Source organism: Empidonax traillii, unplaced genomic scaffold, assembly GCF_003031625.1.
Source record: "Empidonax traillii isolate 1590-97213 ecotype Southwest subspecies unplaced genomic scaffold, ASM303162v1 scaffold338:size1951571, whole genome shotgun sequence".
In the NCBI taxonomy this organism is placed as follows: domain Eukaryota; kingdom Metazoa; phylum Chordata; class Aves; order Passeriformes; family Tyrannidae; genus Empidonax; species Empidonax traillii.
In genome coordinates, this window is record NW_020955531.1 from 1,143,822 (window position 1) to 1,169,576 (window position 25,755).

General features: G+C 44.9%; 1 protein-coding gene across 3 annotated transcripts in view; it reads right to left on the bottom strand.

The window, feature by feature from the left end:
• HIC2 (HIC ZBTB transcriptional repressor 2) overlaps positions 1-25,755 on the bottom strand; it is a 71,990-nt gene that overhangs the window by 13,679 nt on the left and 32,556 nt on the right. Inside the window, exon 1 of one of the 3 annotated variants that reach the window (XM_027892092.1) lies at positions 17,668-17,739. The exons of the other annotated variants lie outside the window; for them this stretch is intronic. The gene's annotated coding sequence lies outside the window, so the exon portion shown is untranslated. Of the gene's footprint in view, positions 1-17,667; positions 17,740-25,755 lie in introns of those variants that run through there. 3 annotated transcript variants of the gene reach the window in all.

Consider the following 25,755-nt stretch of genomic DNA (forward strand, 5'->3'; position numbering starts at 1 on the left):
AAAAAAAAAAAAAAACAACCAAAAAACAAACAGAACCAAAACATAAAACCCAAAACAGCCAGAGAGGCTGAAACCTCTCTAACACAGATGAAACAACACAGCAGTTTTATAGCTACATAAATAGGATCAGCATCTGGCCCAAGGAGTAATACATGTACAAACTACTGCTAGCAGCCACAACAAATTGACACCACACCTTGGAGTGGAAGGAAAAAGTAAAATTCTTCCATCCTTACCACTTCCAGCAGAGCCCTCGAACATGACAGCATCAAGAGACGCCCGGGGGATGCAGAAAACACACTTAGCGTTTGGACTAAAGCCTCTCTCTTGGCATGGTGCATTCCCAAACACCTGTATCCAGTATCCAGCTGCTTCCAGCCCCTGCCCCGTGGCTGCTCATTATTCAGCCACATGCAGTCCTGTCACAGAGAGGGGCTCAGTAAATTGTGGCATTGTTATACCACAGTGCAGGTGCTTGAAAACACACAGATCCTGAGGCTCATCAGCCTCATCAGCCAGAGGGATGTTCTGATGCCGTCCGGCCTTCTCTGACCCACCACGTCAGCCCAGCTAGGGTTAATCTATTCCTTTCTCCAGGCATTTACTTGGCAGGGACCTCACTCAAAGAGTATGTTTTAACAGCAGGAAAACCACCTTAAAATCCCAAACCAAACAAGTCAACTCCTGTAAAGAACCTGAATAAGTGGCATCAGTGGCATCCTTCTTATCCCAAGATATCCTCCATCACAGATGCTGACAAGGCTTTCACACACCTTTTTTCTCTGTTACCTCATGTAAAAAGCCTGACAATAATCCCAAATCCCCAGACCCTTCCAGGAGCAGACACAGACCCATCCCACACAATCAAAGTCTTATAACAGGGTATGTGATGTAAAAGCTCGTTTAATCTTGTGCAGGCAAGAAATAGCATGGACCTGCCTGTAAAAAAATTAAAAAGTATATAGTAATTCATCAAATTGATTTAATAGAGCCAGCTGCATGTGCAAAAGCTGGCTCCAGCAGAGACAGTCCCAGCAGTGTGCATTTGCTTACAAATAGGCAAGGGGCTTTGGCACAGCCACTGAATCCTGTGGAAAAGTTGGTTTTGACATGTTGGAAAAGGATTTGGATTTTTCAGCTGCTCCCTAAAGCAGGAGGCAATTCAGAGAACACACCCAAGACCTGCAGCAGACACCACTTTAAAATTTGTCTTCATTATGTTCTAATTTTCTCTCAACTTTCTATTATTTGCAACAGCCAGGAAAAAAAGCACAGATGAAACTTTTCATGTTTCTAAAAACAGAGGAAAGGTCAGGAAGGCTCCATTACACATCATTTGTTCTTTCTCTAGCAGCAGTCAGAGTCAAGAGCCCTGGCCCAGGCTCTACTACTCACATTTTCCCTGTTATTTCTGAGCCAACAACCCAATCACAGATATCAGGTTTGGTGGGTCTCAAAACCAAAGGTGTGCTAGAACGGGACAGTTCTTAAAGACAGTTATTCATAACAAATAGTGAAATTGCTTAGAAAATAAATTCTGCTTTGCCATCTTGCAAATGTAACTTCTTCCCTCCAGATCCTGCTGTGCCACTGAGAGACGGGCAGAGCTTCAGGAAGGACCAATACCTGTTTGTGCTGCCTCTTGCTGAGGTGCCCAAAAATGACTGGTGAGTTTGGGTCTTTCAATGGGATGAATGGCACAGTAGAAATCCTTAGTCATACAAGCTTTCTTTCTAATTCTTATGAGTTCTTCCCTCTATGATACGTATTTTTTATTATTTGTGTAAAACTTTGATTATAAAAGAAAAAGTATGGTTATTAGAAGATATGTAAAGTACATCAGAAAGGAGTTGAAAACTCTGACCACCTCTCATGTGAAAGACTGGTTGGTTACTGCAATCCTCTTCTTCTTTAATTTTATTTTCCTGGGAAGCGTGAGAAACCTTTTTTGTTCATTTGGTTTTTAATTGATCATATTATTTAAAGGATTTAGTAAGCAATCTAAAAATCTGTGAAAGGGTTTATTGGAGGGGGATTAGAAAGAGAAGGGTCCTGTAAGAACAACTCCAACCACTCCAGTCACAGGATTTGTTCCTCTGCTGCACACAGAACCACAGAATCATTTAGGGTGGAGAAGACCTTTAGGATCAAGTCCAAGCATTAACCCAGCACTGCCAAGTCCACCACTAAACCCTGTCCCCAGGTGCCACATCTACACGTCCTTTCATTACCTCCAGGGATGGCCATTCCACCACTTTTTGGGCAGCCTGTTCCAATGGTTGATGACCCTTTCCACTAAGAAATTTTCCCTAACTTCCCCAGCCTACACCTTCCCTGGTACAACCTGAGGCCATTTCCTCTTGTCCCATTGCTTGTTACTCCGGAGAAGAGGCCCCCGCCTCGGCTACAGCCGCCTTTCAACCTTGTTGACCCTCACACAATCAGCCTTGGCCCATCCATCCAGCCTGTCCAGATCCCTCTGCAGAGCCTTCCTGCCCTCCAGCACATCAACACTCCCACCCAATCTGATTGTCATCTGTCAACTTACTGAGGGTGCCCTCGATGCCCCCGCCCAGATCTCTGATAGCGACACACACACCGAGGCCTTCTTGTTTCCCCACGAGGGAAACAAATCCAAAAGATCTGGCACGAAAGGCCTGAAGACACTGCTCTCAGACACATGGTGGGGAGGTGCTGGGAAGCAAAGCAGCAGCTGAAATTAGATGGAAATAACAACAACATTCACAGAAGTTCCCCTTGGATACATGTCAGCGTGTGGGAATGATGGATTAAGACTAAGTATTTGCATTTCCCAGTCAGATGCCAAGATAGCAGAGCTGGCACACTAAAGTGTTGTGGTGTTCCTTGAAGGGAGTCTCCAGCCACCAACACCGCCTGTGTGCAGAGCTCTTCTGCTTGCAAGTCTCTCTCTCTCTAATAATGTAGGTGTTTTGAATTTTTTTAAATGTGATCTCAGTTAGTGCTTACAAAAGTAAAGCATTAACAGCTACAGCATAGCAGAGGCAGCTGGGCAAGCTCTGCTGGCAGATCCCTGCCAACACAATCAACCCCAAATTAACTTGTGCTGTGCTCCCACCCACACACAGCAAGCAGGTAGTGCCATGGTGCCAACTGCTTCAGTCAGCACAGAAGAGCAGAGTGCCATGTTATTACCTCCTCTTCTAAAGGCCACAGTGGAGCATTTTGATCTCTGCATACAATAGACACCTGAACTATTACAGCACAGGGCTGAATCCTCTGGCAGACATGGCTTTCAAAGTAAGATGTAATACTTTTGCATCATTGCCCTCTCCAACAGATTTCAGTGCTTTTATGCTGCTCTTTTTTAAGGCCAGCACTAACAGTGCCAGTGATAGATTATTTGCCATTATTTTCCCAGCTGGAAAAAAAAAAAAAATCCCCAAACCAACCACAGAGAGATAAAGCCATCATTACAAAGGATGAGGCATCATGATCTGTTTTAGGGCATCCAAGTCAGGGCCACAACCAAAAAGGTCAGGTCTTGCCCTCTTCCTGCATCAGCCCTGTTCCGGCTCAGCCTCCTGGTCTTCAGGGGCAGCACAACAGAGCAGAGCCAAGGATCAGGAACACTCTCCAACAAAGCTGGCTGTAAAGCCAAATCCCCAGTGTCAGAGGTCACAGCAGTAAGGGAGGATTGTGCTTCAACCGCCAAAACATCCTCCAGTATCCAGGGAGGCTGCTGGCAATAGGTGAAGGATGGTGATGAGACAGAGGAACAATGAGGAAAAAGTTCTCGGAATTGTTGCCGGCACTGCAGGGTGCACACCCAGTGAGGAGGTGGAGCAGAGCACCACTGGGACCAGGAGGAGGCTTCTCTCCTACAGAGAAAGGGACAAACAGAAGGGAATGTTCCTGCCTGCATTTCAGCCTGAAATTCTCCTCCCTAACACCCATTTCCATAGTCAGCATCGATCAGTGCCTAACTACACAAGATACATCCACTTTGTAATCATCTTCATTTCTACCTGTTTAATTGTTGTTGACTTCCTCCCTTGGAACTTTGTAACAGCCCAGCAAGAATGACAGTTTAGAGGTTCTCCCAAAAGTCCCCTAAATGCATCAGGAACTGGAATCTGCTGCAGGGCTGTGGGACGTTGTCTCAGCAGATTCAGTGGGTAACCAGGTCTTCTGAAACAAAGTGTAATAAGTGTTTCTGCCTGGACTTGCCAAAAGACCTTAATGCAAACAGAACTGCAGGAAAATTAGGGTGGACTCTAGTGGCTGCCTCCCCCTCGGGGTTTGGGGTTTTTGGTTGTTTTGTTTTGTTTTTTTCTTCAATCCTGATGAAATTCATTACAGTTGCATTTACACTGAGGTTGTGATTTAAATTTTCCAAAGCAGGCAGGGCAGGTTTGAAAGCCTGATATATCAGACTGTGTGTGTGCTTCCTGAAGAACCAGGGTGGCTGCAGAGCCTTCCCCAAGGGGTGCCTGGTTGGTCCCCTCACCCCTTGGCATGTTTTGCTGTCACACAGGCCGCTGCAATCCTGGCAAGTTGAGTAGACTTGCTCCTTGCAGCCGAGCAGCCCCACATTCAAACATGCCAGTACTTTCCTTGAAGGTATTTACAGTTTACTTTTTAGTGCTACTTTAAGTTCAAAGGGTCTAGTAAAGCCCCATTAAGCCATTTACATCAAACTGGTTAGTTAATTATCCTGTTGCAGGCTTTAAATTAGCAATTTATAACCCCTTCCCTGGAGATGCCAGTATTTGGAAACAACTCAGCCAGGACTTTTTGCAGGGTGCAGTTAAGGAACAAAAAAAAAACCCCCTAAACCAAACCACCACCCCCACCCCCCCCCCAAAAAAAAAAAAACAAACCCAAACAAATAAACAAACAAAAAACCACCACCCTCCCCCCCCCAAACCAACCAAACAAAAAAAAATCCCACCCAAACAACCTAGAATAAATCTCTTCAGTTTCTTCCTGGGAATCTGTTAACTCTGAGCATATCTAGTAGGGACAGGGTGGGAGAGAGCCCACCCTTACCAGGTAGCAGGGATACCTTTGGCTGTGCAGCAAAACGTGGTGATGTTGCAGAGGGACAAAGGCAGCCTGGGAGGCACTACAGCCAGGTGGGGAGGATGCTTCCTTTACAAGATGTTCTGCTCCTTAGTAGCATAATTGAAGGTATTTCTACATTCACATTTACAGAAATGTGTCTGCCCACACGGGAGGAGAACAATTTGAGGCTTTAGGTCTGGTCAAACTGCACACCAGCACACAAGCTCTAAAGAGGACGTGGGTTTTGGTGAGCACCTCTGCTTACCCAGGCAGCGAGGAGGCTCCTCCTGCACTGCAGCCATCCTTCAGGTTAGGGGTTAAAAGATCCATTTTTATATCCCCTTGCCGTGAGGGGAGTGACCCCATGGGGCAGGTGAGGCTGGAGCTGAGGGGTTCTCCATGCCCAGGATCTTCTCCCCTGCCAACAACCTTAAATTTCGGAGAAGGAAGATCTGTTGACCCCTCAGGGACTGGTTATTCCAGTCCACCCCAGTCCAAATGCAGAGCTGTTACAGAAAAGAATAACCCCCTTCTCCCCTAACTGCCAAACTAAGCAGATCCTAGAGTAAAACATTCCTCTCCCCCCCTTCCTTATTTCCACCAGCCCTTACATTAGTTCTACAAACCATTGGCATACTGGATGTTTACTGGCAAACTTTATTTCAAATGAAGAAGGGAGGAGAAAACTGTCCAGTTGCTACTATTTTCACACAACAATCTGTCAGGTATAGGAGAAATCTTGGCCCCAGTCCTGGAAGCTGTCCCAAACCAACAAGCACTTAACACCTCACCAAGAGCAGGAATCCATGGAAAGAAGGGCCATGTGGAACGAGACCAAGGCAAACTAGGAGATTTCATGTTAACACCAAAAAAACCCACACAAAGTTTGAGAGAAAAATTCCATTCTACTTGAAAGACAAGACAGACAGATGGAATCAAGTCATGTGACAGACCCTGCCATTTTTTGGCCTTCATCTTAATACATCCCCTTTTCAATGGCAAAAAAAAAATTATCGTCTGCCAAACAAGTGTCAGATTTACTTAAGAAGAGAGATAAAAATCTAAGCAAGTTATTTTCTTTATACTATGCAACCATGAGATTTATTTTGCATTTGCTTGCTTCTTGTTATGGAGAGTAGCTGTTTCACAACAATTTCTGGGACGGGGGACAGATGGGAAGAAGAGAGAGAAAAGACACTCAGATTTCAAACCAAAGGGACAAAATATTTTTGTTCCAAATCTGTAAGATGGTATGGCTTTTATGTGATTTACTGCTCCAAATTGCAAGACAGAGGCCTTATAATAAAAATACAGGTAAACACAACATAAAATCTAAATTATCTAAAGGACTGAAAAACCCAACCCCACACATAGATGACATTCCCCGAATTCTCTGCCCTTTCTTGGGAGCAGTTACACCCAAACCATCACTCAGACCAGAAGCTGTTCTCTCCTGCTAATCACTCTGGAATCACACACCAAGGTAAAAAAAGTTCAGATGCAAACGCCAGCCTGGCCTTTGAAACAGCCCGGTTCAAACGGGCCACGGGATTGCATAATATTAGGAAATGATCAAATAATGTGAAACTGGGGAGAAAGAAGAAAAAGCAAAAGCAAAGCCCTCCTGTGGATAAAACAAGAGTCTTTCTTGCTCCACCAAACCCCTCCATTTCCAAGGCATGCAATGCCCAGGCCCGTGCCTAGAACAGGTGTGTCTCCTTAAATACCTCCCGTGTCACACTTGTGTCTCATGGACACAGCGCTGCAGGATTATATTAGTACCAGTGCATACCAGCTGGAGCTGCCCCGGCGGGATCCTGTAACTCCTCGCCCGGGGGGGCAGCTCTGCAGCCACATGACCGCGGGGACACAGCGACCACAGCGACCCTGCGCTGCCCAGCGCTTGTGCTGAGGCTGAACCCACCCAGGCACGAGCCAGACACCTCCCCCAGCAGCGGGAAGGGACTGGAGGGCTCCAAGGATTCTTTTCTTTCCCTCCTCTGCGCTTTACTACCACCAAATTCTCAAATGGTTTATGCCAGACAGACACGGTGAAAACCACGGTAAAAAAGGAGATGCACGGCTAAGAGAGCAAAGTCCACCCAGGCATTCCCAAGCAGAAAATGCTGACAGGGCACAAGGCAGGTATGGCTAAAACAGGATGAAGGAAGGACAAAGGAGAGGGAGCCTCATTCATCTCCAAGTCAGTGCAGGAAGAGACACCCCTTGGCAATTCCAGCCTAATTCATCACCGATCCCTGGAGGATGCATACCTTGGAGGATGCTTGCTGCTGGCCCGAGCACCTCAAAGAGCTAATAAGAAAATTCTTATGGCAGCAAACGCATTAGTGACATTTTTTTGTGTCATCTCTTCATGAGTGGCACAGTTAGTACACAGAAAAGAGCTACCTGGTGTGAGCTACAGCTCTGCATCCCAATGCAAAGGTGTTCTTCAGCATGAAGAACTGCCCCAATGACACCTCTGCCATGAAAGGCATCTGGTAGTACAGGTCAGGGAGCTGGGGCACTGATGGATGTGAGGAGCTGCTGAGCAGCACACATGGGCTCAGAGGTGGAGCACCACAGGGCCCTGTGGGATCTCCTCTCTTACTCCTCCTTGGTAACGCGGGTACCTTCATTTTCCAGAGAACAATTCTTCCAACAGGTTTTAGGGGAGTACATGAGTGAGAATGCATGCACCAATCTTGATGAAAAGTCTCATTTATGAGGAATCTACCACATCCTTAAGTTATTCCACTGGTTAATTAATTCAGATTTCCAGGTTTGAGCTCCCATCAGGTTTGTCTGCCTGTCCCTACAGTAAATAGCTCCAGGCATCACAATGAGCTCTTGGGGGTGAAGGCAGTGCCAAGCTAAACGTTCTTCTCATGTCAACTTCTTCAGTCCACCTCTGCTTTATAACCCCTCGAGGGCTGGGTGATACAAAGGGTTCAATGAACCCAACTCATCAGTCCAGTGCAAGCTGGAAGCAAAAGGAAATTCTCACATACTCTACATCCCAATCATCTGTTCACCTCACTGGCCATTTCTGTTCAAATAAATCCAGAATAAGGCCATTCCATGATACTTCATTCTCAAACAAATGAGCAGGACCTCAAAGACCCCAAATCCGTCCACCCCTACAAACACATATCCTTCTTACTGCTGACATTTTTCTTTTTCAAGAGGTCTCAAGTCCATAGCCATAAAAATCAGCATTAACTGCCAGGTGACCTCTTAGTCTTTAGCCAACTATGTATTATGCTGGGTCCTTAATTACCAGGCAAACGTGTGTTGCAAATGCCACCCCATTTCTCAGACACCAGGAGTTCAAATGTAGAACAGCCTCCCATAACCAAGATTTAGCATCTTTATCTTTCCTTTACTCTTTGGGAGCCACAGTGTCAGTGACTTCTGGCCGGTGGGCAGCCAGGCTGGGGAGGGCACTGGGCTTCACACATCTGTCTTGAGATGTCCCAATGCAGACTGTCCCCTCCTTCTCAGGCAACTGGAAACCAAGTCACCAGAGCGGGTCTGTGTCCTCAGCAGACAAAGGGAGGCCCAGCTGTATTTCATAACTGTGCCACATTCAGGATGTGCACTTCCAGGAACCCTGATCCTTGGTGACACACCTAATGTAGAGACAGTTATTTAACAAGCCATTTTTAAACCCTTCCCCCCCACATTCAGTACAGGAGTGCAATCATTCACTCCATTTTTCCACAAGGAAAAATTTGTCAGACTTTGGGTAAGACAGGCCTTCTTATGAGCAACCCCTCTGCACAGCCAGGGCTGTGTTCCCATGGGGAGACAGCAGCACATGCATTTTCTTTGGAGGCTCCCTCCGAAAGGCTGAATTTCTTGGTGAGAGCAAAACAAACCAAGCAATTTAAGTGGGAGTAGCTGAGAACAGAGCTGTCCACGCGCCTCTGTACAGGCTCAGCTCCCACTCCTGTCAGTACTTGCAAGCCTTTAATCCAACTGAGGTTCTTCACCAACCTCCAGCTATTTCATGACGTGCCTGTCTTGGGGCAAAAAATCCTAGAGAGTGTCCCCATAAATCAGACACATTCGTTATATAATTGAAGAAGTTTTATGGGGGAAAATGGCAGAAATCCTCCTGTCATTTAGAAGAAAATTAGTGATCTAGTGCACAGCAGTGATTAGCCAGATAGCTACCTTTTTTTATTGAGGAACCAGACTCATAATTAAGGTGCTTTTTCTTAAAATAATATATAAATAAACTATTGGAAAGTTTTACACAACTTAAACCAGTGAAATTTCAGAGTTCAAATAAATTACAAGCCATTTCACTGTTGGATTGTCTGTCTCTAAGGCCATAATTAATTTTAATGTTCAAAGTTGCAGTGCCAAACACGTGACCAGGAGTAAAATAAGAAAAACCTCTTTTAGGCCTCTCTTGCAGTTTCTATCAACAATACAGAAGACAGGAAAACAGGAGGCCAGGTGCAGTTATGTTCAGAAATACCTTCAGTCTCACACACTGTGAGATGCATGTAAAGCACGACAAATTCAAAACTCACTCGCCCCCATTTTGGGGGAGGGTAATGGAGATGAGAGAGAGGAAGGGCAGGGAAAAAAAGAGACCAAGTGTCACATGAATGACTTCATATATGAACACATAGAGGGAATTTCCTTTATCTGTGTATCACACCAGAGCAAATACAGGAAAAGCCATGGCAATGCCATGCCAGCAGCTAAATGTGCTGTTAGTTATTTATTTATTCAGATAGTGTCCAATGGTGTAGAGGAAGACTGGATTTAAACCAAAGTAATTGAAAGCTACCAATTTTAATCTTGCTTTGCATTTAGACCCTAGTTATTTTCATAAAGGATGATCAGGGCTGGTAACTACTAACCATATTGATTTGCAACTAAATATAGTCTGCCCTCAAATTGGTATTATGTTCTGATAACCAGAGCTGCACTATCTCCAGCTGAAACATCTATTCCATTTCACATGTATTTATCCAGCTGTCATTTTTACTCCTTTTATTATTTTAATAAAAAGTCAACGACTTTTATTAGACAATTTTTTTTTCCCATTTGAATCATAGTGCCTGAAAAGTCAAAAATCCATGGAGAATTTTTTACATCATTTTTGTACGATCATTTTAAGCATTTAAGTCAAATCATGTCTAACATTTTAAACAAACACTTTTATAAAGAGGAGTGAGCTGTAGCTAATGATTTAAGACTGAATTCTCATTGCCTGGTCCTTCAAAATCTAGAGCTACCTGATGTTTGTTTCTCATGAGCTCCAGTTTCACCAGCCTAGAGAAGGAAAACAAGCATCCCAAATTTCTTAGGCTTTCACTGTTCTCTCAGCTGAAATCCTTTATTGTGCTAAATAATAATAAGAAAAAATTCTGCAAGAATGGCCTGAAGGTGTCCCTGCAACAGCAGCTGCCTCTGTCAGAACTCTTGTTCCTCACACTCAGGGACAGACTTTCTGCAACTGAACATTCTGTCTTTTCTTACACTTTTGGCAGAAGACAAGCAGTGCCTAAATAACGACAGACCCAACTTCACAAGATCTATGAAAATTGTTTAGGCAGCTATTGTAACTTCAGGTTTCTCTTCCTATTATTGTTATCAAAAGATCATTCAGTGCAGTAGCTTTTAGTCATTACATCTACAGTGCACTTGACTTTTGCGCAATAACCCACAAATTCCCAACCAAGATTACCAAAACCAACAAAAGCAAGAGGTTCCACTTCCTACAATACAAATCCTGCTTCCCTTTTCTTGGTGTACATACTGAGAGGCTGTGATTGCATCTGCCCACATTGTGTTTAGCAATTGAAATTAGAGAAATATCTTTTTTTTCCCCAAAAAAAAAATCTTAATACACGTGCCGGATTAAAAAGGTAAAGCTTAATTTGCTATCAGGAAGACAGCAGAGAAACAGAAGACAGACCTGATCAAACACAATGGTACATGAAAACTGCAAGAAAGAGCTTTTCATGAAACCCTCCCATGCTACTTCCAAACTCATATTTGTCTTCACAATCCATGACATTTCTCAAACCACTTCTGCACTGAGTTCCTTATTTGTTTATTCCTTCCCAGGATAGCACTTCCATTTATAAAATTCACACTTTAACTGCCAGCACAGACCTGGCTGCCTGTCAGGCTTAGGAAACCTGAAATGAAGTCTTTGCTTTGGCCTGCCAGGGCTCAGCCCTGGGCAGCCCAGCAGGGCTTGCCTGGCCAGGCCAGGCCATTTCTGCAGAGCAAACGCTGCAGCAGGGCCGAGCCCCGGCCAGGAGCTCATTGTTGTAATAAATGTGTGCCCCTACAGAGGAAGAAAAAGTCAGTGCATTCCCTGCGTCCCTGTGGCTGCATGAACACCATAGCAATGTGAACCACTTGTTCCTAAAGTCAGGAGCCATCATCCAGTGAGGATGTCTGCCCAGCAGTGTCCAGCATAGGACATGAATGCCAGTGTCACCTGATGACCCAATGGGGGACTAACCCATTGCCACCGACAGAACACACCTCAGTTATATTTTGAGCAAGACCTGAGGCACTTCAGCCACTCCCACAGCAGGCTGAGCCAGGTGAGGTGCACCCTGGTTGTGAATATTGAAGGATGCTGCTCAAGCTCCCCCGTGACCACAGACTGATCATCCAGTAATGAGACTGACGTGATTACAACAGGAAAAGCAGTGCTGTATTAGACACAGAGCCCTGGTCCTGCATCGTGCCGGACAACTGTCACATGTGTAGCTTGGACATTGGGAGAATCTCCCTGGATAATTTACTGCTGGTCTCAAGTTGTGGCTTGATGGAAAACATACAGATGAATCATTCCATTCTTACAAGTGTTTGAAAAAAGAAAGTCTGGATGCATGGAAGGGATAAAACCAATAAACTCTCTTAGCTCCTTGTTGTAAACATCCATTTTGCTGGTGTGGAGGGAGAAGCAAACAGGGAATAAAACTGCACATCCCTTATTTAAAAGGAAGATGGCTTGCTACCTCAGAAATAGCCTAGTAAGAACACTGTTTCCCTTCCCTAATGAAGTTCCATGTCCAGTATTAAGGAAAACTAATCTTTCAGTAACATTTCAGCCACCTCAAAGGGCAATTTAAAAAATAATGTGGGGTTGTGATGTTTAAACAAGCTTTTCCACCAATTACTTGTTAATAGCATCCAGAGGCTCCAAGTAAGAAACAGGACCCATCATTCCAAGCGATTTATAAGAGCAATACATAGAGTGAGGCAGAGAATTTGAAGGGAAGAAAAATGCTGGGGGCAGGGAGAGGGGGGGAGGAGGTTTAAAAATCACAAGATTGCTAAGTATATCTAAAATCTAAAAACTGAAATAAAAGCCAGTGCTCTGCACCAAAGCCCTCTGCAAATACAAACTGCTAAAAAAAAAAAAAAAAAAGAAAGAAAAAAAAGGAAAGTCATTCCTTCCTTGTTTGCCCCATGAGATCAGACCCAGCAGCTTTCCTGCAGCCACTCTGGAGAGCTCCAGCCCTTTGGCACCCCCCTGGCAGCCTCGTGCCCTGGAGTGCTCAGGTGTGCCAGGCAGTGACAGCCCACAGGTACAAACTCATCTGCCCTGGCTGCCTGACACACGAACTCAGAAGGGCTCTGTGAGCTGGAAGAGAAATCTCCCAAGAAAAGAAAGAAATTCTCCCCATTTTGCCTCGAAAAGCCTCCCCAGGAGAGCTGAGCCGCATTGTGGGGAGGTGGCGATTGACGCCTGCGCTGCAGCCGCTCCTGCCGGGGCAGGGAATGCCACGCTGCAGCAGCAGGCTCGCCTGCTCCAGGTTCACATGGAAGCATTCCAAGCTACTCAGCTTCTGACAGCTCTCCAACTGCTCTTCCACGCGGTGTTGCTTTACATTACATTGCTTTCCCTGCCAGGAGGCACTGCTGTATTACAGTACAGTCGTCTGGCAAAATGTAAAACTGATTTCTTCACCTCCCAAATACCACCCGACTGTTGCCGCTGCAGTCACCACTATAAGCCCTGCTCTCTGTTACACTTCCCTGCTTTTGTCCATATACAAGAGGTTTTAATATCTTCCCTCCTCTTCAGCCTCCTTCCCAACTTTCTGCTTCTCCCCTCCCTGTCATGCTCCCCAGTCCCTTCTGCGGAGGGCAGCCCTCCTCAGCTTCCTGCCCAAGGTGTCACTGCTCGAGTTAAAACACCCAAATCAGCTCGTTGGGGGCATTATCAGGTGACTCCACCGACTGTAGCATCGAGCAGAGAAAGTGTGAAAAATAATTCAAAACATTGTAGTGACTTACAGCTTCCTTAACAAGCTCAGCTTCCTGTTAAATCACAATTTTACCAAAGAAAGCAGGTTACAGAGGTAATTTATAACACACATGCACTTTTAGGCATTTGGCTTTTAATTCTCTTCATTTCAGTGTGCTTTACATTACTGGTGGGCTGCAAGGCAAAACTAGTTCCCTGCACTGCAGTGTAGCTGGTTTCCTTTCTGGTTTTGAACTATAAAAATAGCCATATTATAAGAGCAAAGGTCTAGCTCTGTCTGTTCTCCAGTCATAGGCAGAATAGGGGGGGGAAAAAAAGGGGGGGGGGGGCAAAGGGGGAGGAAAAGCAGTGAAATAGAGTACAGGCAGTCTTTTCCCTTCTTACACCCTATGCAATTGTTAAAGATCTCCTGATCCAGGGGTTGCATCCAGGCCATCACTTTTAATAAGAACTTATCTGTCCTCCATCGATTTTTCAATCTGTTTAGACTTCTGCTATCCATAACACCCTGTGGCAATGAGTTTCACGTGGTAACTGCTGCTTGACAGAGTGCCTCCTCTTTGCCTTGCTTTGAATCAATTTAGCAAACACAAGAACCATGAAGGATCACTCCCTACTCCCCTTCCCCACCCCATTCATGACAATATAAGACATCTGCAATTTCTGTAATAAGTCATCTCTTTTCTATGGCAAAGACAGAAATAAGTGAGTGACTTTTCTCTGGCCCTTCCCTGGCCCTCCACTGCCTTTGAGAGGTGGTGACCAGAACTGCACAGCGCTTAAAGACACTGGCACACCAGGGATTTACCCAGCAGCACACTGATGGTTTCTGTTTGGTTTACCAGCTTGGGTAAACATCCAGAGAGTTTGTTGATTCCTCAGGGAGCACAGCATTTCCTCCCAGCTGAAGGATCAGTCAGACTTGGCACTGCGATGCAGAAATCACTACCCTGCCTCATGAGCCCCTGCTAATCCCAGGAGACCTGCTTCACCAAACAGAGCTGCTCCACATAATTGCTTGGCTTATCTCCCCTCTCTTAGCTGAGCTACCAAGGTTCCAAAAGCCCTCAAAATTAATGACAGGCATGCTTGCAGATTAAAACCCTCTACCTGTGTAGTGCTGTGTGCATCACTGGTTCCCACAGCACTGCAGTCGCAGCGCTCGGCTGAGGTTTCTCTGCTCCCAACAAGCAGCTCAAGTGCTGCCGGATTAGCAAACGCTGGCAGGAACCATCACAGCAGTTTGTTTGACTCCAGTTTCAGAATTTCTGAGAGGCAGTTGTAGCACATCACGAGAAAGGTTAACACAGAACAAAGTTATGAACTGAAACACTGAATCTCAGCATACCTGACCAGAAAACCAAGCAGGTAATTTGAGCAAACACAGAGTCCTCTGAACACACAGTTAACAAAAGGAGCTAAAGACAGCCTAACAAAATAATAGCACAGGCATATTTTACTTCCACAGTTACAAACCTCTGAACGTGAGTGAGCAAACTACAGGGATAACAGCCTTTGAGCATCGATGAAAATCTACAACTACCCACGAGCACACACAGGCTGGGGGAATAAAGTCATCCAGTCCAGCATATCGAAATCTAAACCTTCCTTCTGGACATCTCATTTGCTGAACATTTTGCACACGGTGCCTGCAAAAATAACACTGGCTGTGTTAAGATCTGTGGAGAAAAACCCCTTTCCTTCTGTGTCCTAAGGAAACAAACATGGGATAGAACATCCCTTCTACTCAATATGATGAGGAATCCCTTGCCGGAGCTCTGACATAAAGGGAATTCACAAAGTCAGCCAGGGACCTGCCCACACCCATCACCATGACTTTCCAAGACTGGAATGAGAAAAAGTTCCGTTTAAGTTGTGCACTCAGCCTCAAATGTCAGTCACCTCTATTTTCTCTTTTGAAATGTACACACAATATACACACACCTATTTATACACACATGTATAAATCACTTCTGGTATTTCTTCTGAAATCCCCACTTTGACTGACACTTCTCACAGTCCTGAATGTAACAGATGGTTCCCCAGTTCATTTCCCCCCTGTATTATAAAATGCTGGGATCAGAACCAGCCAGGAGTTTGAATACAGAGAGCACAGCAGCCTGCTCACAATAAGCAGAAAAGTTGTAACTGTAAAGCAGTTCACAAGGAGTGCCTTAAACACTATTACAAGGAAGTGGCAGCCTGTTCACCAGGCAGGATAGAAAGTCTGAGTCCCTTGAGTCACGGGGCTCATTCCTTGCTACTCTCCAGGAAGGTGTGCACAAGCAGGTGAGGGGGCAGACGGTATCTGCTGCCTCACACTGGACTCCAGGCTACAAAAAGTACCGTTTGCTCACATCCCCTTTCTTTGGTAACCAACTGAGAAGCTGCTTTCTTCTTAGTCTAAAAGCATCTCCCTCCAGCTCAGCGTGTTTCAGAGAAGATTCAGCTGTGAAGAGGAATGAGGATGCCCTCCGTGAGATAAATGTCCTGGCCTCTTGTGGGCATAACTCTCCCAGCAGGAACTGACAATGGATAATGTTGGCACAGAAAATGCATTTAAGCTCAGTTCTGTTAATATGGTCCTCTCCCAGCTGAGAGCAGAGGATCCCTGGTCACCTGGTATCTTCCACATTTATCCTGCCATTGTTCCAGAAGCAGAACTACCATTGGTGAGGAAAAGTCACCCGTGGTCAGGGAATGGGCTCTACTTCCAAGACAGAGAAAAGGGACAATGGATGAACTGACTTTGCAATTTGAGATGAGTTCTTCTTATCATCTGGGACATTAGCATGAAACAGCTTCCTCAGCTCATGGTTTAATGAGTAAAGGAATCAAATCTTTCAATACATATTGTAAATAACCACAAAGATGTGCCATCTGAAATAGCCATACGTAGCCATACCCACCATTTACAAGCAAACATTGCTCAAGTGATCATCTGAGAGAGCTGAAGTGGGCAGAGCTCAATGCCAGCCAAGCTGACTCTTCAAGGGAAAACTTGGACAACACAATACTGAAAGTCTTGGAGATGGCAAAGCCACTGCAATCTATGTTCAGCTTTTTCTCAAACACTAAGTTTTTCTAGCAAACTGGTAATTTTCCAATTGTATCAAATTCTTTGATACCTACTTGGGAGAAAATTTAGTTATCTATTAACATTTCCATGGCTTATTTGAGCTGTGAAAAAAGTCAAGTGAAGAGGGAAAGAAACGTGCCCAAAGTCAAAACAGGACCCCCATCCTCACTCCCTTATCTCCTTGTCCTTCTGCAAGTGAAGGACAAACCTGCAGCGATCTGGCTTCAACTGCCTGAGCTCCAGCTGCTGCTCCCAGTCAGCAGCACAGTCACCACATCCATCCCTTCTCGGGGGCAGCCCCAGAGCTGCCCAGCAGGCACACACTGGGAATAGCTACACCCCAGGATCTATCCACGGGGTTAGGCAGAAAGGAGTATCCAGGGTACCTATCATGGCAACATCTAAATGCAAGTATCAGAGCACTCTGCAGACAAAAAGGGCTTTCCCCCAGGCTGTTTAAAATTTGCATGTTCCTGTGTAGCACTGAAGATAGCAGCAATGGTGATTCATTAAGATAATGATTTAAGTAGGAGGCTTAAGAAAGTCAGGGTGGATTAACATCCAAAGGGCTGCAGTTGGAGCTTTTCCACTCCAGGCTGCCACCTTCCCATTTAAGGGAAGGCATGAATTCCAAAAGTCAGGAGAACTATGAATTACCAGCAGATATATCACAACTACATTGCACTGAAGCAGAAGAGCACCATCTCTGCTCCTGCCCATCCTCCTTGGCAAGGACAAGCACAAAATTTTATGCTGCAGGAAAATTGTCATGGCATTATAAATCATTGACAATTATAAATTATTGGACTTTCTTTTATTTTATTAGTTTCTTAGTGTAGGTTCTCCTCAAAAAAAAAAAAAAAAAGGACTGTGTAAATTTTTTTTGAACCAATTTTCCATCCACCTTAAAAACAATACACATTTTCTTCCAACCACTTGTCTTTCCCCACATTTGAATAATCAAATGGGTTTGATAAATTGATTGCTCCCACATAATAATGTAAATACACACATTGGGAAAAAGCACACAAGTCCTTTCCACACCCCAACATTTAATCAAATCGTGATCAGTTACGAGTTGAGACACGAATTCCGTCCGTAACACCAGGTTAATGCTCAGACAGTTAACAGGCAGCTCATACTTCATCCCTGCTAAGAGAGAGGCCTCTGTACCCTGATTTTGATACATTACTTTCGTTGCCTTCTACCGAGATGCACAGGCAGCCAGCGTGGCCGCTGTGCCGCTGCACCAGGGCATCCCGCAGTGCATTGCCCCACTCACCGCTAGCTGTGCTTGGGCTGAACGTCTTCTGGGCACTCTATCCCATGCTGATTCAGAACAGAATAGCTCCCTGGAATGCAATTATAGAAAGAGTGAGGGTTTGCCTTAAAAAGGGATTATTCCAGAACAGCTATTCCTTATTAACTATTCCCAGTTGCCTCTTTGCTAGGTTGATGAAGTTAACTGAGATTCAGATCAGTAACTTATCTTGGTCTGAATCAATGACCCTGTTAAGATGAGCCCTGGTACAGCATCATACACTCACAGCAATGGCTTTGCCAACAGAAACAGACTCAGCTGCAGGGAAAGTAGAGCTGCTGCGTGGACACATCTCAGCTGAGTTTGTTTTAAGTTGGGCAGATGACAGGATCAAGAAATATGTTAAAAAAAATAGTTGTTCCTATCATGTTAGATCTCATCAGCACTGCATGTGACATTTTGTACTTTACAAGTCTCAGGATCTGCTTTGTTCCAACCTGGTTTATTCCTTAGATATATAGAGACCTTAACAGCAGGGAAATTTTGAGTTCTGGAACTTCTTTGTTTAGTAAGTTCTTAGCTTGCAAGATTTCTCATCCAAAAGGGCTGAGAAAGTACCTGGCACATCTTCGATGCTTATTGAATACATTAAATAAATCAAACGTTTTATGATAAAATTCCATTCCCCCACACCAAACAGATGTAGGTGCAAGTCAAAGACGCTTGAAAAATTGCACTAAAATTGATTTTGCTCCAGTTTTCCCCAAAGGAAAAAATCTGAGTGTGGGTTGAGACAAAAACATGGAAAATTTAAGCTATCATGAACAACTGAAAAGAGAAGTGGAGGAAAGACAGAAGCCAAAACTAAACTTCACATCCAGCACGCATAATTGATATTCTCTACAGTGTTCTGTATTACAGGCATTCCTGGACTCACACAGAAAGTGGGAGTCTTTTTCTTGGGCTCATCACACTTCTAGAGAAAAATGTGAGATAGCTTAATGCTGGAGTCTCCTGCCTCCTCAGGGGAAATCACAAACCACAGAGAAGGCTCATTCACATTCTGAGAGGCTGGAAAAGATAGGACCCAACAAAGCTGAGGATGTTGGTCCCAAAAGGAGGGGAGGAATTACTAAGAGATACTTGTCAAGTCCTGCAGCACAAAAAAAGTCTACGAACTCTTGGACACCTCTAACTTAAAATACACACAAAGCCATGTCGTGTTGCATGTGTTACAGGAAGGGAACAGACACGACATCCTCTGTTCAGATTGTTTCTAGACTGTTAGATTAGGACTTGGTGTGGTAGGACTGTTAAGCATCACCATCACCTGAGGTCTGTGCCCAGGCAGGCAGTTCTGGGCAGGGGCAGAGGGCAGAGTTTCCATGGACACAGTTCAGCCATTTCCAGGGCTGGTACTGGCATCCCAAAGGAGCTCTCTGACAAAGACAGCACAGAGCTCAGTATTTCAGGACAGCGTTCAGCTGCAAGACCCACAAGACCATTTCTTGCGTTCCTGAACTCCTTCGTGCCACACCTCCCACTTTCACACTGACAAAGCTGGTCCATCCTGCACACAATGAATCAGGGATCCTGTGTCCAAAAATGGGTGATCCAGCCTGCCATTACTTGATCACAGCATCTGTAACTATCAGTCTCCTGTTGCGTACAGGCAGTCTTAGTCCATGGATGTAATATTTTATGAGCAGCTTTTATGGGTTCTTTCCCTTTAGAAGAGAAAGTTAAGAGAGGCATGGCAGAAAGGGGAAAGGGCTGTTATAAATATATGCAAGTCAAATCAGGGAAAAAAAAAAAAAGGAAAAGAAACTGAAACCACTTCCAGTCTCTCTCTCTAATAAATTCCACACTCTCAGGGTCTCTGGCACCACTTCACAGTAACCCCAAAAGATGTTCACCTGTTCCCACAGCACTGAGAAACAAACAGTGAAGTGAGAACAAAGAAGCTCCCACCTAGGATGACCAGTATAATCCCCTGACAGCACATGGTAAAGGGAAAACCTTATCATTACAGGAGAAGAAAAACAAACACATACACACACAGCTCCACTGCTGGGCACTATTAGCATCCTCCCCATTTTCTGTATGCATCCAGTATCAGGAGATTTATATTCAGGCCAAAAGCTCACGCTGGCAGGAGAGGAAAGTACTTTGGAGAAGAGAAGGGAAGGGGGGGAAAAAAAGCCTACAGTTTCTTGGCTTGTGATCAGCAGGCTGGATGCATTCTGTGGAACTAGGCCAAAGCGTTAGTTATTATATTCAAGAGAACATCTGAATCCCAGCTCAAGGGAGCCGAGTTTGCGGCTCTCATTTATGCTGTATATCAATTGAATATCAAACCACATTTTCCGCCTTCTGAATAATAAAGCTTAATAGTTTGGGACTCCCATATGGTCTATTGTTAAAATATTTCCAAACACTGGCTGCTGTTTTATTTCTGAAGGAAAGATTTCTCTTTCCTCTTCAAGCTTTCTTGTTTAAAAGATGCTTGTAGGGAAAGCTAAATATATTCGTCTTTTAAATATTTCCAGAGTTTCAAGAAGGGCTGAAAAATGAGAGGATAAGGAAAATACATTTTGAAAGTAGCTTTTTCTTTCCTTTTTAATGTCACATGCAAATGTTTGTTCAAGGCAGAAGCAGCTGGTGCCACCAGGCTCTGCTGTTCAAAACAGGGGGTGCAGAAGCTTTCAGAAACCATGAGTTGCTCTAACAAAGGAGGGACCACACAGACTCAAACCATTCACAAAAGGACCCAGGCCGACTATTTGACTATTACTTACAAGGAAGCTTGGCCAGTAACGTAGGCAATAAATACTGGAGAAACCTGTTCTGTGCATAACCCGGGTTTGTCTTTTCACAAGTCCTGCTCTCTAATTAGCTACTCATTCCTGGAGGGCATTGCTGATGGATGGAGTGTATCAATTTGGTATATTTAAAAAAAAAAGTCAAGAAACTTGTTAAATAGTAAAAAACATCAGCATAATAAACACTCCGCAGTGTGTTAGGAACGGTCACTAGTGCCCCTTCCCAGTCACACCAGAGAAGAGCATTTCTGTTCTTTCAGAAGAAGACTCAGTGGCTGAGTCTCTGACTCCCAAGGGCTGCAGTCCTGCTCAGAGTACAGATGAGAACTCAGAAGTGCTCATCTTCTGGTCCTGCACTCACCCCCTGTTCCATCAGCAGGAAAGGACTCGACTGCTCCATGAGCAGAAGTGAAACCTGCGGCACTGCCTGATCTTGCACTGCTGTGACCCACCAGCTCCTCCTCAGCCAGCCCCTGCCCTCCCGTGAAGTTCCTCCGTGACCAGAGCTCCTGGGGCAGCCCCAGCCTCAGTGTGTGCTGCTCACTCTGCCAGGCAGAAGGTGCTGAGCTCTGCAGGGCCATCAGTAACAGCATAAAAACACAGCTGTTCCTACAGCCCAGGAGCCGAGCAGAAATCTGGCTCTCTCCTCCTTACTCTTTGTTCTAGCCCTCATTGCTGCTTCTCATTCCTGTCTCCTGCTTCCCTCCTTCTGCCCCTCCATTCCCTATCTGCCCTCCATCACTGCTCCAGTCCACAGGGCTTCAGAGTCAGCTCTCCTAACCCTGAAACTGGTTGCTCTTACTCATCAGCTGCCTCCTCCCCAGAAAGGAAGAAATTCCAGTATTTCAACATTCGTTCCCATCCCAATTCGGGGAGAAAAACTGAAATTAGAGACTCTTTGCAGAACGGAAGTTCACAAGTTTAAAAAGAAAGAAAGAAACAAAAAAAGGAAACCTATTTGTGAACACCAGTACATTTTGTGTCATTTGAAATGGAATATTTTACATTACTGAAACCAAAGTTGGTTCATTTTGGTTTGGTGACCTGACCTGAGAAATTTTGTTCTGAGTCAGTGCACTGTTGAGCTGCTTTTATTCCCACAGTGTTGCAGTGCCTCAGCCACTGCAGTCTGGCAGCCTGGTAACCCTGAGCTCACTTCTGGGTCAGACTCCCTGGCTGGAAGGCAGCTCCCGTAGCACACACCAAGGTCTCCTGTGGCACAGCACGGCCTCTGGGAGCCCTGCACTGCCACCAGCAGAAGAGGACAGGTACAGGAGACAACAGTTCTCTGGGCAGTTGACGATGAGCTGGAATCCACCACAGTGTTTTGAACCAATCCTGAGCGAAGCCTTTCAGATCAGCTAGACAAAAGGAAAGCAAAGGGGGTATTCCCATGCAGGCAGCACAGACAGGTCAAGAAAACATTTCTAGTAAGAAGCTAGTTTATTAGTTTTAAAGGTGATCAGAAATCAAGCATTTGGCTTTTCTAGGAAAAAAGATGTTTCCATTTTAAGGAAACTACACTTTTCCCTGAAAAAGCCACTCCAAGGAAAACTCAGATCAGTCTCCTACTGACCACAGCAGCATTCTTACAAATTGTCTTAAAAACAATAGAACGAACAAAGGCCATTCTTGCAAAAATTTCCTCAGCAGGGAACTTAAATTATAGCAATATCAGCACCCTCCTGCTTCGTACAGAGCTCCTGGTGTGACCCAAGGACTGCAGGATTTAGTTCATCAACCGAGTTTAACGACTAGTTCAGAGTCTGACGAGTATTGAACCAGAGGGTTTGTAACAGATGTCTGAACGGTCGATCCCTCGCTGCTGGCCAGCCCAGCCACAGGCACAGCTTTTATGAGAGCTGGGTAGAAACAAGCGCTGGTGGAGCTGCTGATGGCTCCAAGCCCTGCCCCAAGTGTTAGGGGTGCCACCAATTCCTGCTCAACAAGCAGTTCTTAAAGCAAGTGGAGAGGACTCAGAGGAGCATTATATGTACTCACAGAAAGCTGCTTTAGTAATTTTTCTGTAGACTCTATAATGTTACTCCTGTAATGTGTGTTCTGCCCCCAGGTCTGTAGATCTGAGAGAAGGCAGAGAGTGTGTGTGTGTGTATGTGTATTTGATTTACTTTTTGAAAAAAAAGAGGACAAGGAGAGACACTTAGCCTGTAGTTTCGGTGTTGGAAACTGCAATAAACCTCTCTTTTTAAAGCCCATAACCTCATGACTGTTTTATAGTTATAAGGAATCATAACCAGAGAAAGATTTAGCCTAACAGTGATCTGCCCTCAAAGACATTAATCTGTCACAGCTAATCGAAGGGGAATAAAGAGACGAACCTTTCCTCTAAGTAACTCAAACAGATGGCACATGGCTTTGGTGGGAACTCACTGTAAGTTGCCCCGTAACAAGGGTAAATTTGGCAGCGCTGCACACCCAGAGACACTATTTACAAGCTAGTGTGAAAGATATCTCTGCACCATTTCCTTGTGCTTTAAAACCTGAATTCTCAGCGACCGTATCTCACCGCTTTTGTGGTTGACACATTCAACCAGCTTTCCACCCACTTTTTCACCCCCTTTAGTGCCAGCAAGACCGAGTCTCTCTTGTTTGCAAGTTTTTCCTCTTCTCAAAGTAATTCTTTACTTTTGAGGGATCAGCAGAAGATAATCACATGCACTATGCCAGCATGTTAAAGAATGATTTTCTATCAATATTTCAAATATAACTGTTAGTCTGGGCACCTAGTAGCTTCTTTCTTACCCTATAAAAGCACACCAAAGCATTCAAGTTAGTTTCTCTTTCTTTCCTTTTCCATGTCCTATTTAGGAAATACAAGGTTTATTTTCTCTCCCTCTCTCTTTTTCTCCCCTAAACCTCAATGCCCAGCTTCTGTTTTCTAGTTTTTTCATACGACATCTCTTCCCTGCTTCTCCAGACTCACAGTAAAAAGCGTTTCTTGATCACCTTGCTCTGGGTTCTTCCTCTCCTCCAGAGGAGCAACAAATGGCTCCTAAGACACTTTGCTCTGTTTCCTCTCTTGGAAGGCAGCCAAATCTTACTCAACTCTCTTCCTCAGGTCTGTCACTCAGCCCACTAACCTATCCCCATTTTCCACCCACACTGAACAAGCCATAAGGTTTCCAAACTTGTCTGGAGAGCTTAATCCCAAATTCAGCTTGTTATCCTATAGGAGACCAGACATGAAACCAACACCAATGCTTAAGAGTTCCCATGATATCTCAAAGCAGGTGAGGACCATTATTGTCAGATTCCTAGCATGCAACAAGGCTGATAGGGAGCACTGAAAGATGTGGGGGAACAAGAGACCAAATTCACATGCGCTGGCAGTCCAGGAGAGTTTACTGAATTCGAAGGAGCAGTAAACTTACACACTGGTTTTCCAGACCGGTCAGGGGAGGATTGGTATTAGAGAACCTGAGAGTAATCCCCAGATTACCCTTCAACACGCTCACAGGGAGCAAATGTCACTTTGCACGGTGAGCATGGCAGCTCGGGAGCACGCTTTACGTTTCATGTTAATGAGTATTAGCACAGAACCCAACTTCCTTCCCCTCCCTAATATAATTTTTATATAATTGAGGACAGGAATGAGCATTTTGTTTCAGTCTGCAACAGTGACACACAACAGCACTGCAGAGTAAGAGGAAAGGAGAGAACGAAGGAAAAAAATGCAGGTGGTAGACACTTACTGCTCTGGCCACTGCATGAAATGAAGGCTTGAGTGCACATTTTTGCCTGATTGCATAGCTGTCTCTGCTGCCCATCTAATCTGCTTAGAAAACTGGTTTTGAAGGATATGGTTCAGACATACCACTCGCATGGGGAGGGGGAATGATGAGGGGAGAAAAAAAAAAAAGTGCTGCAGCTGCAAAAGATAAAATAGAGACAACTAATTTTCTCAGAGCTTGCAACACCACCTCTCCCCCTCCTCCACACGCAGTCACTGCACTGGCAGGATAAGCTGGAGATTCTCCAGCGTAAGCAAGAAGGCACAATAAGGTGTGCAGGCCCTTCTCCACCCCGATCCCCACAGCCCTGGGGGTTCCACAGAAAGCGGAGGCTGACAGCCCGGGGCAGGGGGGGACATTCCTTTCAATTGCCTCCCCATTTTCCGGAGGGGGACGTGAGAAACGCACACTGCTGGATGTTATGCCGAGACAATAAGGAGCGTAAGGGAGCTGCAGACTCCTGCTGTACCAATTGGTGGCTGGGTTCTGAACTCTCATTGTGTGATCCGATTTCTCCTGTCATTCAAGCCATTTTGCAAACTCCAAGCATACGTTCATTTAAGCCATGTGTCCTGAAATCTAAACAGCTGAAGGGGGCGGGAGGGGTAGGGAGAAGGGAGAACCACTGGATTTCTGGTGACAGTGTCTAAAATACACATTTGCACAAGGAAGTCTCGCTTTAGATAGTCACTTAGCAAAACAACTACAGCTGCTGACAGGCAAGAGGTACAGTTTCAAGTGACCATCAGACATAAAATAGGCCAAATAAATTACTGCAGTCTAAAGGGAGTGGGTGGGTGTGCTCCCACAAATGTAACAGAGATAACAAATGGATTACCACTGGGTACCCGACGTCAAGATTAGCAGCCCCAGTTCTCATTTCAGTTACACCATAGCAATGACTTTACCCAGGATTGGGCAGAAGAGAAACTGAAATCAGAGTCTGACCCAGGATGTCAGGGAGGCAGCTGCTTTACTTTTTTAATGCCTAGAATTTCAACCCAGTTTGCTTTGTTTCAGGAGTCTAAGCTGCCTCTGGCAGAAGGGCTGGCAGCCTTTGCCAGCTGCCACGTGATCTGCAAGGATGTTTCCTAAATGGAATTTTTTTTTTTTTTGAGGTGGGGATGGGGGAAAGGAAATAGGGGTTGTTAGTGATGGAGGCAGACAGCACGAGAAGTATATTAGCGTGTTTTGTCCCTTTCCTCAAAGATATTTGTTCTTTATTTCTGTTCCATGCCCAGATATACACTTACCCTCTCCTCTGCACTCTCACACATATACCCATCTGTTCTTTGAAACAATCCAGAAGGCCAGTTCTGGTCTTTGTGAGGTCTTTGAGGAGACATTGTGTGAGTGCTTACTCCCTCACTGAAGTAAAATAACAAGGGGTTTTTACACGTATATAAATAATTTTTAAGCTTTCCAAATATTAATTGCTTACGGAAATTAAACATCTGCTAACAATAAAATCCCCAAACAAATGAGAAGATGGTTTCAGTCTGACTGAAATGCTTTCCCTTGCTAATTGCTAAGAA